This window comes from Mus caroli, unplaced genomic scaffold (assembly GCF_978045245.1).
Source record: "Mus caroli unplaced genomic scaffold, Mus_caroli_1 scaffold_12, whole genome shotgun sequence".
In the NCBI taxonomy this organism is placed as follows: Eukaryota; Metazoa; Chordata; class Mammalia; order Rodentia; family Muridae; genus Mus; species Mus caroli.
The window spans coordinates 19,094,123-19,107,500 of record NW_028227267.1 but is presented as its reverse complement, the minus strand read 5'-3'; the positions used below and the strand labels follow the sequence as shown (position 1 = coordinate 19,107,500).

Below are 13,378 nucleotides of genomic sequence, written 5' to 3'. Positions count from 1 at the left end.
TCATTTTGATCAATTTAACTAGGATGGCATTAAACCACATAATTTAAGGGGTTGGTGAGACAGCTCAGCATGGAAAGACACCACCAAGCCTAATGATCTAAATTTAAGCCCAGTACCCACATGGTGGAAGGAAAGAACCGACTCCTGCAGGCTGTCCACTGACACTACGTCCCCCTATCCTCCACCCCCAACCCCTTAACACACACACACACACACACCTCTCAACATTTCCCCAAGCTGCCTGTCTTGAGTGTGGAGTGAACCATCCAAAGTCATGTTCTCAGCAGTCTGCCTCATGACCCAAATATGTTGCAGGGAGAACGGTCCCTGTCATTAGCTGCCTTAAATCCCTGCATCCTGTCCATGTTCCTGACGCCTGCCTTTGCGTGTATCCGTATCCATAGCAATGCACAAATAACATAAGCGCTCTGCAGGTCCCAGGGTTTCTTAGCAGCCCAGGATGTTTACAGCTTTTAGGAAGCGTTGGCATCTGCACAGCCAGGGCTCAGAGGCTTATGCTCCAAGTGTTAGCCGATTTCCCAAGAAACTGGAAATAAATACATCATGAAATTCCAGTGATTTATGTGTCACTACTGTTACCCTGGCATGGTGTCAGGACTGCATTGAGACATACCTTCCCCCCGAGGAGGGCTTCTTATGCAATCCCATCTTGTCCTTGGAATCAGCAGAGTCCCACAAAATGGCTTCTATGTTAGTAAAAGCAAACTCGACTGGACACTCGCTGTGTGCCAGGGGTTGTGCCAGCAGATGTGCCTGCCTCTGGTATAATAAATACCAAGTTAACCCCTGGGCACAGCCAGATCCCTGATCTCACCAAGCTGCCTGTGAGAAATGCTGAATATTTGCAAATATGAGACAAAAAACATTACTGCTAGCCCAGTTCGTCCAACTTGAAACACTCCAGCATTGAGAAATTAAGAAATAAGAGGATCACGAGAGCTATGGTGGTTTGAGTGAAAATGGCCCCTATAGGCCTTTAGGAAGTGGCACTGTTAGGAGGTATGGCCTTTTTGGAGGAAGTGTGTCACTGAAAGGTGGGCCTTGGAGGCCTCAGATGCTCAAGCCAGGCCCAGTATCTCACTCTCTTCCTGCTGCCTACCAATCCAAATGTAAAACTCTCAGCGACCTCTCCAGCACCATGTCTGACCATATTCCCCTATGCTTCCTGACATGGATCGTAATAGACTAAATCTCTGAACTATAAGCCAGCTCCTATTAAATGTTTCCTTATAAGAGTCATCGTGGCCATGGAATCTGTTCACAGCAACAGAAACCCTAAAAGACTGTATCAGCCTGGGCTACACATCAAATTCTGACTAGCCTGGACTACCTAATTTGAGATGCTTCTCAAGAAATCAAAACAAGCAACCGGGTTTGTAATGTGCAGCGATCATGGCCAGCTGCACATGAACTCAACAACAGCACCAAGATGCCCACCCTGGGCCTGGGCACCTGGAAGTCCCCTCCTGGCCAGGTGACTGAGGCCATGAAGGTTGCTATTGACTTGGGGCACCGCCATATTGACTGCGCCCAGGTATACCAGAATGAGAAGGAGGTGGGGGTGGCCCTCCAGGAGAAGCTCAAGGAGCAGGTGGTGAAGCACCAGGACCTCTTCATCGTCAGCAAGCTGTGGTGCACGTTCCATGACAAGAGCATGGTGAAAGGAGCCTTCCAGAAGACACTGAGTGACCTGAAGCTGGACTACCTGGATCTCTACCTTATTCACTGGCCAACGGGCTTCAAGCCTGGGCCCGACTATTTCCCACTTGATGCCTCAGGGAACGTGATTCCTAGTGATGCCAATTTTGTGGACATTGGACGGCTATGGAACAACTAGTGGATGAAGGTTTGGTGAAAGCAATCTGTGTCTCCAACTTTAACCCTCTTCAGATTGAGAGGATCTTGAACAAACCTGGCTTAAAATATAAGCCTGCAGTGAGCCAGATCGAGTGCCACCCATACCTAACTCAGGAGAAGCTGATTGAGTACTGCCACAGCAAAGGCATCGTGGTGACAGCATACAGTCCCCTTGGTTCTCTTGACAGGCCCTGGGCCAAGCCTGAAGACCTGTCTCTCCTGGAGGATCCCAGGATCAAAGCAATTACAGCCAAGTACAATAAAACTACAGCCCAGGTGCTGATCCGGTTCCCCATTCAGAGGAACTTGGTAGTGATCCCCAAGTCTGTGACACCTGTGTGCATTGCTGAGAACTTTAAGGTCTTTGACTTTGAGCTGAGCAGTGAGGACATGGCCACTCTACTCAGCTACAACAGGAACTGGAGGGTGTGCACCTTGATGAGCTGTGCCAAACACAAGGATTACCCCTTCCACACCGAAGTCTGAAGCTGTGGCGGGCAGATCCCTGCTCCTCCTCAAGTGACTTGCACCTGTTCTTTCTGCCTCATCTGCCCTTGCAAGTGTCCTGTGTCTTTCTGCACTAGGTGGCACCTTGCAAAACAGATGGTGAGAGTTAGTTTGATGTAGAATCTGGAGGGCAGTACCAGTAGCCAAGGTGTTTCTTCCAGCCTTCCTTGGTCTTTCTTCTTACCCACCTGGAGGACTTTAACACGAGTACCCTTTCCAACCAAAGAGAAGCAAGCTTTAGAGCCCAAGCCGTGCCACTCACACTTAAATTTGAGTGCTTAGAACTGTAATCCTTTGGGTCAGACTTCTCCTTGCCTCAAATAAAAACTGCTTTTGTGAGAAAAAAAAAAAATCAAAACAAAAGCAAGGACTAGCAAGTAAGGAAACCAGGAACCAAGCCCAAACCTCACAGCTCCAAAGCCCAGGCCCAGACCCAGGGCTCCAAAGCCTGGTCCTGTAACAAGGGTACCTGGTGACGACTAACCAGGCCTTAGAGTCATTCCCAGTGTTTGTACATTCACAGTGAAATGCGTCAAATCTGAAGTAGACTCCACTATCCAATTCCTTTTATGAAAATTATTCCACTGCTTAGAACAAAGTGTGGTTCTCCCTACGTTTGTGGATTGTCAGCTGATATGATCCATGCAGGAAAAGGGAGCAGAGATGATGGGTTGGGGGCTGAGTGTGTATGGCCAGTGACCACATCTGGACCAGCCATCAGGATGCAGATCACCTTTACTTAGGGTGAGTCAAGGCTTATACAGCGTTGGCAGACTGAAGGCTTAGGGTACTAAAATGCCTCATTAGCATGGGAAAGTATTTCAGGAATCATAGGTGCTGGCTGAATAGGTCTTAACTGGAGAAAGGAAATTGACCCTGTAGTCTAACTGAGGCTATGTGACATTCCTCTGGAAGAGGCATATGTGTGGGCTTAGGATTCCCTAGACAAGATCAGAAAAGGAGAAGCCCCGATAATGAAGGATTCCCCCATTACTTGCCAAGCCCCAGAAGGCTATCCAATCAATGGTAGACTTTGACCTTAATTAGCAGTTTCCCACAACAAAGAGCCCTTTGAGATGCCTCTTTGAAATGGCATCCAGCAGGAAAGTAAGTGCCAACTTGACTTGAGTACTGAGTGACCACTGTGCACTGTCCCCTGGGACTTTGTAGGTGACTCCAATGATGCTTCTGGTTTCTCACATTAGGAGTTAAATCTTCAGAATGAGGAAGAGAGGCTAGGTCAGGCATGCAGTTTGGGATGACTAGGCTGATGTGACTGAGTCTGAGACACCAGTCCAAGTTCATGTTAGTAGCTCTGAGACTCCTGGGGTAGAAGTAAGGATGCCTAGGACTCTCCCCTGCATGTCCATACAGTGTTCGGAACCTCCAGTCCTCACTGTGAGGAGGACGGCCCCAAACAACTCATCTGTAACTAGCCACCAGGTACCTTCTGCTGTACTAAAAGGAACAGACCAATAATTGCACATTGCCCTCCAAGAACTGTCAACCAGAAAACACCCATCCTCAGTCAGGGTCAAGGCAGACATCGAGAGTCCACTTAACAGGCTAGGGGAATAGCTGGCTAGAGAGAAATAGCTCAGGAGTCATGTATAAGGCCCAAGCTTGGTTACCAGCACCCACACAAGTGGCTTACACCCACCATAACCTGAGCTCCACGCTCATCTTTTCCTGGTAATTTTGCTACCAGCCATGCCACTTGCAGGGATTCTCCGCCTCCCCCCTTCACCCCCCTATCCCCTCTCCCCCTCATCCCCCTATCCCCTTTCCCCCTCATCCCCTTACCCCACAAGTTCCAAGGCATGATGTGACTCTGAGTCTAATTCCAGATTCAGTCGGACCTCAGGCAGAAAACCTCAGAACAAGGCTGGAAACTGTTCCTGCAGCCGATGATGAGTTTATTTGACATAGGCTGCAGGCTACACAGCCTTCCTGAGTGGACACTGTGAAAACTAATCAGCTCAAGTACTTCAGAAATACCCAAAGGCAGATGGCGCTTTCCAGCTGAAGCAGGAGAAATCGCTATGGTATGTACCACTGAGAGATGTCAGAGAGAATCTCTAATACCCTGGGTTTCCAGTCTTTTAAAAAAATGATTCCTTGTTTTTATTATTTATGTGAATATCTGTGTACCTGTGTGAATCTATGCCCACCACGTGCAGAAACCCTCCAGAGACCAGAAAGCAAGCGTGATATACCTTGGAATTGGAGCTACAGGGTGTTGTGAGCCTCCTGATGTAACAGGGTGTGAATGATGGGAACCAAACCTGGATCCTTTGCAAGACCAGGAAGGACTCTGTCATTCCTGGGAGAGTCAGAAACTGTTCACATGAGACATAAAGATAGGGCTAAGGAAGAAAAGCTGTGAGGGGTGTGTGGTGGTTTGAACAGGTATGGTGGCCCTCATAGACTCATGTGTTTGAATGCCTGGCCCATAAAAAGAAGGACATTGTTAGGAGGTATGGCCTTGTTCGAAGAAGTATGTCACTCTGGAGGCAGCCGTTGAGATCTTATCTATACTCAAGCTATGCCCAGTGTAATACACACAGTTAGGCTCCTTCTGCTACCTGCAGATCAAGAATTAGAAGGCTCACTAAGCACCATGCCTGCTGCATGCTGCCGTGCTTCTCACTATGACGACAATGGACGGAACCTCCAATGGAACTGTAAGCCAGCCCCAAGCTCCTGGCATTCTAGTTAGACTCCACCCCCATAGTTACCTGACAATAACCAGGTCTGCTCCTCCCCACAGTTACCTGCCAACAGCAAGGTAGCCCAGCCCACTCACTATAAACGGAGCTGCTTGGCTCCTCCTCGCTCTCTTAAGCTCTCACCTTTCTTACTCTCATCTCTAGCTTTCTTCTCCCTCTCTTCCGCCCTTCTCTCCATGTAGCCATGGCTGGCCCCTCTCTTTCTTTTACCTTCTCTTTTTCTGGAGACTCTGGATCCTTTCTGTACTGCACGGTTCCCTGGCAGCCCAGCAGGCATTAAGGGCTCATTTCCGAGTGCTGGGATTAAAGGCGAGCGCCACCAAGCCCGGCTGGGAGGATAAATTCTTTTAGCCTCTCCCTAGCGGGAGGATACAAAAGAGAGCCATGACTTGCCCAGGGCTCCACTGTCCAGAGGGGATGGGGTGGGGGACAGTATGGAGTTAACATCACCTAGTGACCAATTGACCTGCCTTGCAGGGACTGTCAACCATTTAAGGTAGAAATTTAAACTTACCTGACTGAGGATCCCCTTATTTGTAAACTATCAGCTGCCATCCCATGCATTGGTTTAAAAAAAAAAAAGACTTTTGATTTGGTTTGGTTTGGTTTGATTGGCAGGATGGATGGTTGGTTGGTTTTCTGAGACAGGGTTTCCCTGTGTAACAGGTCTGGCTATCCTGGAACTCCCTTTGTTGACCAGGCTGGTCTTGAACTCATAGAGTTCAAGCCTGCCTCTGCCTCTCAAGCCCTGCTTATTTGTTTTTTTGATTTGAGAGTTTTGCTAGATAGACTAGGCTAGCCATGAACTTGTGGTTCTGTCCCCTCTACTGCTCCTAGCTGCTGGTGAGGCGGGCACACACAGAAGACCACTGAGTAATCTTGGACTTCATTTGGTTTTGGGTTATGCACCCTCTCCCCTCTAATAAATCAGTCACTTGGAAGCCCAGTACCCGCACCTATGTGTACTGTGTGCACACACCCTTCTTCAAAACCTTCTAAAAAAGAACTTAAAAACCTGGAAGAGCCTGGTGTGTGTAGTGACATCTATAGCCCCAGCTATAAGGAAGGCTGGGGCAGGGGGTTCTCTCTCTCTCTCTCTCTCTCTCTCTCTCTCTCTCTCTCTCTCTCTCTCGTGTGTGTGTGTTGTGTGTGTGTGTGTGTGTGTGTGTGTGTGTGTGTGGTCTTAAACTGCATTTGTAGATAAAGATAACTTCGACCTCTTCCTAAATACAGAGATTAGAGGCAGCACCCAGTGAGCTTGGTATTTTGAGGCCAGCTTGGACAACACAATGAGTCCTCATATCAAACAAAATCAAAATGTAGACAAAGGAGTTTGCACTGGACAACTGGACATAGAGGACAAACACCTGTAGTCCAGGGACTGGGAGTTGAAGGCAGGAGGATCAGGAGTTCAAGGTCATACTGGTTTCAGAGCAAGTTCAAAGGCTAGCCTGGGTTGGAAGAGATCCTATCTCAAAACAAACAAAAAAAAATCAAAGGATTTTGAAAGTTCTCGTGGGAAAGAAATGGTAAGCGTTTGCTTAGCTTGCTTTGATTTGAACATTACGCCAAGTCTGTGCACAAAATGATGGCCTGTAAAAGTGTGCACTTGTGTGTTGGCTTGGCAAGCAGACTTCATAGAGCTCGGGTCCTGAAGGAAAAGAATGAGTGTTTGCTGCGACCTTGTCATGGGGCAGTTAAACCCTGCCACACCTCCACTGCCACCTCTTTCCCTGGGGACTTTGAATGTGAGCACCCGAGGAAAGCTGAAATTAGCAAGGGCCTGACTGAATAGCTGCAGGCTCTGAATGACAGGGAAAGGACTCAGAGGCAGGCAAAGGAATTCTGCTGTATTTTGGTTTTGTCAGGTTCTTAGCTTTGTAGCCCAGGCTGGCCTTGAACTGTCAATCCTCCTACCTGGGAACGGAGACAATGAAGATGCAGGGTGGGGGTGGAGGGACTGCCTAAGGCTATGCAGCCAGTAAAGACAATTGAGATTTGAACCCAGTCCTCGCCTCCATTACTAACATTAACTAAGGCTTAGATTCTTCTAGCTGTCATCCTAGCATTGTCTGCAGACAGCTAACATTTTTATGACAACATCCACCTCCAAGAATCAAAATGAGGTAATCTCTCTAGAGAGTGAAGCCGAGAACACTCTCTAAGGGCTGGGGGCGGGATGCCAGCTGCCTCCCATCTCTACAGGGGATCCTAGAGCATTTGGGAAATTCACAACATGCTTTTGTTGATTAGCTCTGTGATACACTGGGAGCACCCCTTGTGAATACCCCAGAGCTGAGCTAGCAGGTACCACACCACTGTTAGCATCCCCCCTTCTCCTCACTGTACACTTCTTGTTCCCCTCATCTTCCTATACCTCTTTCCACTGGAGAGTGTTCGGGACCCAGAAACAGCTGGGACTGTAGCTCAGGAAGTAGTGTGTTTGCTTAGCATTTACAAAACCTGGATTCAACCCCCAGTACCTTATAAACCAGGCATGTGGCATACTTTCATAATTCCAGAACTGAATGCAGGAGGATTAGAAGTTCTAGATCATTCTCAGCTACGTGACTTCAAGGCCAGCCTGGGCTACATGAGATCCTGTCTCAGTAAAATAAAATAATAAATAAATAATCATCTTTTAAAAAGCATTAAGTTGGGCTGGAGAGATGGCTCAGCAGTTAAGAGTACTGACTGCTCTTCTGAAGGTCCTGAGTTCAAATCCCAGCAACCACATGGTGGCTCACAGTCATCTTTAATGAGATCTGACGCCCTCTTCTGGTGCATCTGAAGACAGCTACAGTGTACTTACATATAATAAATAAATAAATAAGTAAATAAATAACACCAAGTCTCAGCCAGGCACGGTGGAACACAGCTTTAATACCAGTGCTTGGGAGGCAGAGACGGGCAGATCTCTGTGAGTTTGAGGCCAGCTTGGTCTACAGAGCTAGTTCCAGGCTACTGCAGTGGCAGGGAAATGTTAGTGATCCCCCAACAAACAGACAGAAGCTGATCTGATGCAACTCACAGCAGAGTCTTTATTCTATTCGAGCAAGCTCGGGCCCCTCCAACACTCCACTGTCACACAAGACGGTTGTGGGGGGGGGGGCCCTGAATAGCTCTCAGGGCAAGGCTTTATAGTAAGCAGAAAGCAGGGAGTACATGTACAAGTATCTAATTGGAAAGCTACTGTGACCTTTAACATAAATGGCTGGTGTTGGGCCATATCATAAACTTAATTTCTGCTCCCTTCTACATTGGTGGTTGTTAGGCTAGGGATAGGCTTGTAACCCAGGGGTGCAGATCTGTTGGAGTAATAACCTGGAGATGCTGGTCTTGTTGGAGATTGGCCTAGAGACTGGAGTTTTATTGGGGGACAACTTGGAAACTAAAGCTAGGTACCAGTTTGTTAGTTTATTTGAGTTCAAACTTAGGTCAGGCTCTCTAAAATGGAGTTTGAACTTAAAAGATTTGGCCTCTCACTACACAAAAAACAAACAAAACAAAACAACAACATAATTAATAGTAATAACAACAGCACTAAATCTCAACATTTCAAGTCTTCTGCCTCATTTCCCAACCCACTGCAGAAGTCCATGCCGACCTAGAGACACCTTTTCTGATTGTTAACTCTGTGTGCCTTGGCCAGCCACTGCCGTCCTTTTGTGCACAGAGAAGCCGGCCATGTTCATTCTGCCAAGGAGGCTCCTGTAGCCCAGGCCTCCCTGTGGCTTTGGAAATCCTTGCTTGGTACCAAAAGCCCAAAAGCCGAGGACAAGAAGGCTTTGTTCATTCCAGACACACACTCCCCTCCAACAGCCACCCAGGCTCTTCCAGTTGGACAGACCCTCGCACCCGACCACTCTGCCCAGAAGTCCAGCCAGCCTCTATTTCCTGCTGCCCTTGGCCCCTTGCCTTTGGCCATGAGCAGGGAGAGCAAGCCCCTGCCAGATTCCCAGACATGTGTCTTCCAGCAGCTAGGCTAAGGAGACCCAAAAACAGTCTGTAGCATGCACGTCCTGAGGTGACATTGGAGCAAACTGCTGGAGTCCCTAAAATGACGAACCACGACCACCCCTGAGGTCCTCTGAGCCTCACATTCCACTCTCTGTGGCTTTCTGCAGCAGGGAAATGGAACATCGCAGGATGGGGTAGCTCCTCCAGAAAGAACACTTCCCTCTGTGGGTGGCCATGAGTGCCCAGATTGTTTAATACATTTTATATCAAATATCAAAAACAGGGCTACAGATCCTACCTGGTTGCTTCGCTGTGCTAAGACCTATGTATGCAGTCTTAGCTGAGCATGAGGTTCAGAGAAGATATTTCGAAAATGGCAGAATAATCATGAATGGTGGCACTCACTCCCACTGCGCCCAGCCAGCTTGCACTCGACCGAGCAGCTGCCTGGCATATCCATTCCTCTAGTTTTGTCCATTGACTCCCACCTCCCATTCCAATGTCAGCGCTCCTTTCTGGAGAATGCTGCAGGAGGCCCTTGAAGTGGCTAGTTACTATTGTCCTGTAAGTATTCCTTGGAATGTTTGGAGTGACTTCTGCGGGTGACGGAACAGAAACACTGCTGTTCTGCCAACTCCATGGAGTGATTCCTGTCATTCTATTCTGCTGGGTTTTGTAAGAAAACAAGCAAAAATTTTCTACCATTAGCAATGTTTTGTCTCTCACCTCCTTTTGGGGCCGAGGGAGATGGCTCAGTAGTTAAGAGGGCCTGCTGCTCTTGCAGAGGACCTGGGTTCAGTTCCTAGCATCCATATCTAGTTCCAGGGACTATGATACCCTCTTCCCTCTTCTGACATTCCTGACCCTTGCATGCACAGGCAGACATACACACACACACACACACACACACACACACACACACACACACGCAATATATATTAATATATATATTAATATATATATATTAATTTAAAGAGATAGCTCAGCAGTTAAGAGCATATGGTGCTGTTCCAGAGAACCCAGCCTCCACTCCCAGTACCACATCAGGCTGCTCACAAGCACCTGAAACTGCTGGGCCATCTGACAGCTCTGCCTCTGAAGGAACCTGCACTCATGTATGCATCTCCACACACTGACACACGATTAAAAATAATTTTAAAAATTAAAAAAAGGAGAGAGAACTTTAAAGAAATTGAAATTAAAGATCATATAAGACAGAGAGACAAGGTAGGTAGTACACAGAGAAGGTATTAGCATACTATCAAGAAATGTAAAGAAGAAAAGGAAAAGCAGAAAATGGTATGTGAATAGGCCAGTGAAGCCCAGCTGCCAATAAACAGGATATAAATAAAACCCAAAACAGGGTATCATCCTATTCCATCATCAAACTATCAAAACTTAAATAGCCAGTGTGGGAGAATGGCCCTGGCCTCAGGGCCCTCCTAAACTGACAGCTCCTAAGAATGACTGCCTGCAGCACCATCCTTATAGAGAGACAAAATGATAAAGGCCTACCTCAATGATAGCTCTTTAAAGCAAAACAAAACAAAACAAAACAACAGGCATAGTGCGGCACATGCCTTTTAACCAGGCACATGGGAGGCAGAGGCAGGTGGATCTCTGAGTTCCAAGCCTCCTGGTCTACTTAAGAGTTCCAGGCCATACTGATCCTGTCTCTAAACAAACAAAAAATATCTCCACTCAGACATAACATACCGCTGGGAAGAGTGCGCCCTCTAGTGGAGGGCGAGAAAACAATCTTCCTTACTGGCCTGGTACCATGGTGTCTCTGAGAAATCAAACATTAAAATATTGATTGGCAAATTCCCCTTCTGCCTCTGGCGCTAGAAACTGCATATTAGTTCAACATGTGTCCTCTGCTGGAGAGGTGGCTCCGTGGATAAGAGCCCCTGCTGCTCTTCCAGAGGACCTGAGTCTTGTTCTCAGCGCCTATATAAGGTGACTCCCAACTGACTCGGACTCCAGCTCGGCGAGCTGGTGAATCCCACTCCCTCTTCTGACGCCTGCCGTCAACCTCACAAACGCAGCACACACTCACAAGACTCCTATACATAAATAAAAATACATATATACTTTTTAAAATGGGATTTCGTAGTGTGGAAAGCCAATCACAACATGTCTATTAGTTTTGGACTAATAATAGAGGACACCCTGGATAAACAGTGATGTGTGCATCCGTTCCTGGGGGCTTTTGCAGCTCTTTCTTTTTAGTTTTATTTATTTGTTTGTTTGTTTAATTAATTAATGAATTATTGTTAGTTTAATTTTATTTTCCGTGCATTGGTGTTTTGCCTGCGTGTATTCCTATCACCATGGGCACAGTGCCTCCAGAAGCCACAAGAGGGTACTCCTTGGGACTGGAGTTAGAGACTGTTGTGAGCTGCCATGCCCTCTGTGCTAAGCAACCAATCCATCTCTTTCTTCTGCTCTTCAGAGGAGTCCAATGGATGCAGTTACACTCAAGTTGTTCATGGCCTCCCAAGAGCTAATGATATAACTGAGGTAAATATAAATGGAAAAACAAAATATCTGTCATTCTAGATATGTCTGAATGTATACTAAATAGATACAGAATTTGTGGACAGACACTAGGAAGCAGACCCCAAGCTGCAGGGACTATGGTGGTGGAGAAGGGACAGCGAGTGACAGAGGGTGTTCATGATTTACATTATATACTTCATCACTTTGCTTTTTATAATTAATTTTTTGAAACTGAATCTTATTATGTAGCTCTGGCTGGCTTGGAACATGTTATATAGACCCATATCGAACTCACAGAAACCCACCTGCCTCTGCTTTCCAAGTGCTACCAAATTGATTTATTTTTATTTAAAGATTTATTGATTTTATGTATGTAATTACACTGTAGCTGTCTTCAGACTCACCAGAAGAGGACATCAGATCTCATGGTGAGCCACCATGTGGTTGCTGGGCTTTGAACTCAGGACCTTTGGAAGAGCAGTGAGTGCTCTTAACTGCTGAGCCGTCTCTCCAGCTCCAATTGATTTATTTTTTAATTTAATTACTTTTATGTGTGTGTGAGTATGTGTGTGTATGTGTGGTGTGTACATATGTGTGTATGTGTGGTGTGTACATATGTGTGTATGTGTGGTGTGTACATGTGTGTGTGAGTGTGTGTGTGCACTACATTGTGCTTATGAAGGTCAGAGCTATCCCCAACATGGGTGCAAACACAGACCAGAAGGCATTTTTACCCACCGAGCATGGGCCCACACTCTGTGATTTCACAAAGATGAGTATCCTATTGCATATGTTACTCATTTATTCACTTATTAATTTAAGTCTGGCCTTCACCTCATATACTCCTCCCTATACCTCCTGAGTTCTGGGTTACAGATATGTACCACCAGTGCCAGGTTTTGTGTTGTCTTATTTTATTTTATTTTATTTATTTATTTGTTTTGGTTTTTCGAGACAGGGTTTCTCTGTATAGCCCTGGCTGTCCTGGAACTCACTTTGTAGACCAGGCTGGCCTCGAACTCAGAAATCCGCCTGCCTCTGCCTCCCGAGTGCTGGGATTAAAGGCATGAGCCACCACGCCCGGCCTGTTGTCTTATTTTAAATTCAAGTAATTAAGTAGCTCACTGGCTCTGAGCGGCACAAATCCTTGTGGATTTAGGTTTCGTTTTGTTCTACAATCTCATGCCTGGCTAAGCTAAATCAGAATGCCCTATCAAGTATAGCCAATTCTTGGCATTACTGAGAAAAATCCTTCCTCTGAAACCAGCTCATCTGGGCATCCTAATCCTCTGGGGGGCGGGAGGTGCTTTTTAGATCCAAGTCTTGGTGGCAGACCTGATGACTCCTAGTTTGGATTTCTGTGTCAGAGCCCAAGGCCTACAGGAGAGAGGGAGACGAAGAGGAAAGGCTACTGATGAATGCAGAGCCCTTGGTGTGTACCAGCTGCACAGCTGACCCAGCATGCTGACGCTGCAGACACTGGAGAGATGGATTAGCATGTAAGAGCACTCACTGCTCTTGCAGGGCACCCAGGTTTGGTTTCTAGCACCCACATTAAGGGTGGTTACAACTGCCTGTAACTCCAGGTCCAGGGTATCCAACACCCTCTGTGGGCGTCTGTACCTGTTCTGACACAGACACGTAATTTAACAGCCGTGACCCTCAGTCTCTTGAGCCCAGGTTGATGTAGAGTGAAACTGTTCGCCCATGCTTGGCCACAAAGGTGTTCAGCCTGAAGCTAGGAGCTCTGGGAGTGGGCTGGCTCGGCAGACTCATTAGCATCACTGTACTTGGTTTTTTGG

At 47.0% G+C, this 13,378-nt stretch overlaps 1 protein-coding gene and 1 pseudogene across 2 annotated transcripts in view; one reads left to right on the top strand and one right to left on the bottom strand.

The window, feature by feature from the left end:
• The window catches only part of LOC110288523 (uncharacterized), a 57,681-nt gene that overhangs the window by 40,946 nt on the left and 3,357 nt on the right, over window positions 1-13,378 (bottom strand). The window lies entirely within an intron of this gene.
• LOC110309663 (aldo-keto reductase family 1 member B1 pseudogene) lies at window positions 1,347-2,380 on the top strand (annotated as a pseudogene).